At 39.1% G+C, this 2,355-nt stretch overlaps 1 pseudogene; it reads left to right on the top strand.

Annotated features, from left to right (window-relative positions):
- Positions 1–1,203: 1,203 nt before the first annotated feature.
- On the top strand, positions 1,204–1,297 carry LOC119056699 (uncharacterized; annotated as a pseudogene).
- Positions 1,298–2,355: the final 1,058 nt, after the last annotated feature.

The following is a 2,355-nucleotide window of genomic DNA, read 5'->3' as shown; positions in this document are numbered from 1 at the left end:
TGTGCAGTATTTCGCCCATCTTTGGCATTTTAAATTTCCATGTATTTAAGTGAAACTCAATATGTGGATAAATACAAATTAACTCATCAAAATGAAAGCAATAAGAGATGACAGTTATTTCCGAGACTTTTGCCAAAGCCCCCCCCCATTCCCCCCATAGAGGCAGGATCAAGCTGTCTATTAATATTGAGCATTCATGTGACCCTTTACCAACCCATATTCATTTTTAATGAATTACTACACATAAAAGCTCCAAAAGGGAAGTTGTGAGACATAGCTCTAACCTCCCCCAAAAAGACACATAATAAAGACATGATACAGCTAATTAGTAGGAATAGGAATTGGGCTGGTGAGATATTTTATATTCCTCTTTACTATTTAATTTTTGCCAAAAACATGTATTAATTTTTTTAAACTCAAGTAAATAAAAGAGTTTTAAAAATAAAGTTTATGGTTAACATACCAAATGACCTGAATCAATTCAGTCATTCAAAATTCTCAGACTCTGCACATCCAATAACTGAATGTGAGGAACAGCTACAGGTCCATCATCCATTATCACTGTGATATTCAGAGAAGTGTCATTCAGATAGCAAATCACAGACCAAATTCTGCCACACACAGAAGTATTTCTCAGTGAGGAGGCACTAAAACAGCCATTCCTATAAGCACATAAAGTACCAGGACTCAGACCTTCTGGTGAAATGTTAACTCAAACTGGGTGTAACAACAGTCTAACAACCGTATTCAGCTGCCATGCTAGTTGGATCAAGTTATTAGAACCCTCCATTAATCTTTGGACACAGGATAAATTGGTGTACCTGGCTTAGATGCACCAGGCTGCTTCCTACCACAGGATCTTTGCACAGGCTCTGGCTTCCTCCTCCCTCTCCTACTGTTTAGTTAACTCTTAGTCACCCTTCATCTCAGCTCCAAAGTCACTTCAGGAAGGAAGCTGTCCCTAACTAACTTTGCAGATTAGCTCTAGTCCTCTTGTTCTAAGCTATTAAAAGTATTGTGTACTTTTCCTTCCCTGCATTTATAATATTGGGTTGTACCAAAAGTCTGTATTTTTTTTTCCGTAAGACAGCTCTAGTAGCACTGAGTTGTCTTTAACTTCATTTCAAAACAATTTTGTTGGATTGTACTATGACACCTGTCATATTACCGTGCATTAAAAAAAAAAAAAAAACTAACCATGCTTGTCTCATATCAGCCAGGGACAAAGTAACTCCCTGTTTATCCCAGGTTGGCTTTTGGTCTGTGCCCATGCCTGGTTCATGCCTTGGCCACATGGGAAAAAAAAATCTTACCAAAACTGGTGAACTTCTGGGTAGTCATTTTAATATTGAAGATGGAAGAAAGCACACAACATTTTCACCATATTATGCTTTATTATTTCAATAAAGGTAAAAACAAAAATGCAACTGAAATGCAAAATAAAAGATTTGTGCAGTGTATGGAGAAGGTGCTGTGAATGATCGAATGTGTTAAAAGTGATTTTCAAAGTTTTGTGGAGAGATTTCTCGCTGGACAGTGCTCCATGGTCGGGCAGACCAGTTGAAGTCGATAGCAATCAAATCAAGATATTAATTTAAAACAATCAATGTTATACCACGTGGGAAATAGCTGACATCCTCGAAATATCCAAATCAATACAGTTATTGGTGAAAATGAAACACGTGTCTTCTATTTTACAGAAAAAACCACGCAAACTTTTTTGACCAACCCAATAGTTATTTTATTTTGTTTTTGTGATTATTTGTTTAACGTGTGTATCTACTATAATCAAAGCTCCATGACGGCCAGACACCATGTATCTTTTGTTATCAGTCTGTTCCCAGCACCTAGAAAAGTTTCTGCCAAAAGTAAAACAACTGGACATGCAATATTCATTGAATGGTAAGTGAAAGCCTCGAGGCTTGCTAACAACTTACCCCCGAAGGAGACAAAGAGCCGCTCCTGACCTGGAAGACTGACTCACTGCAGGTGGGCAACAGGAGGCAGATCAAAGTCCAATTTTCTTTCCACTAAATATCCAAGGAGGTGAGTGTAACCCTCACTTTTCGCCACATATGACATGGCAGATGACTATAATCACAATGCTTGTGTGGCCCAATGTGCACATTTTACAGGCATGTAAGTGGTGTGTACCACAGGAAGTGTGGGCAAACGTGGGGTGAAAGTTAAGGTCTCCGTCCAGTCATTTAATCTAAACTTTCTTCCAGCTGAAAGTTTCCAAACTTACAGGTCCGAAGGGATGGTCACTCCTCCATGGGCCTCCAAGGCACCCCTTTGTCCCAGGTTTTCTCCTAGTTTACCCCCTTCACTGGATCCTCTTCTCTATCCGGCCTA

This window comes from Artibeus jamaicensis, unplaced genomic scaffold (assembly GCF_021234435.1).
Source record: "Artibeus jamaicensis isolate MK-2021 breed Jamaican fruit bat unplaced genomic scaffold, CSHL_Jam_final contig_426, whole genome shotgun sequence".
In the NCBI taxonomy this organism is placed as follows: domain Eukaryota; kingdom Metazoa; phylum Chordata; class Mammalia; order Chiroptera; family Phyllostomidae; genus Artibeus; species Artibeus jamaicensis.
This window is presented reverse-complemented; position numbering and strand designations above follow the sequence as displayed.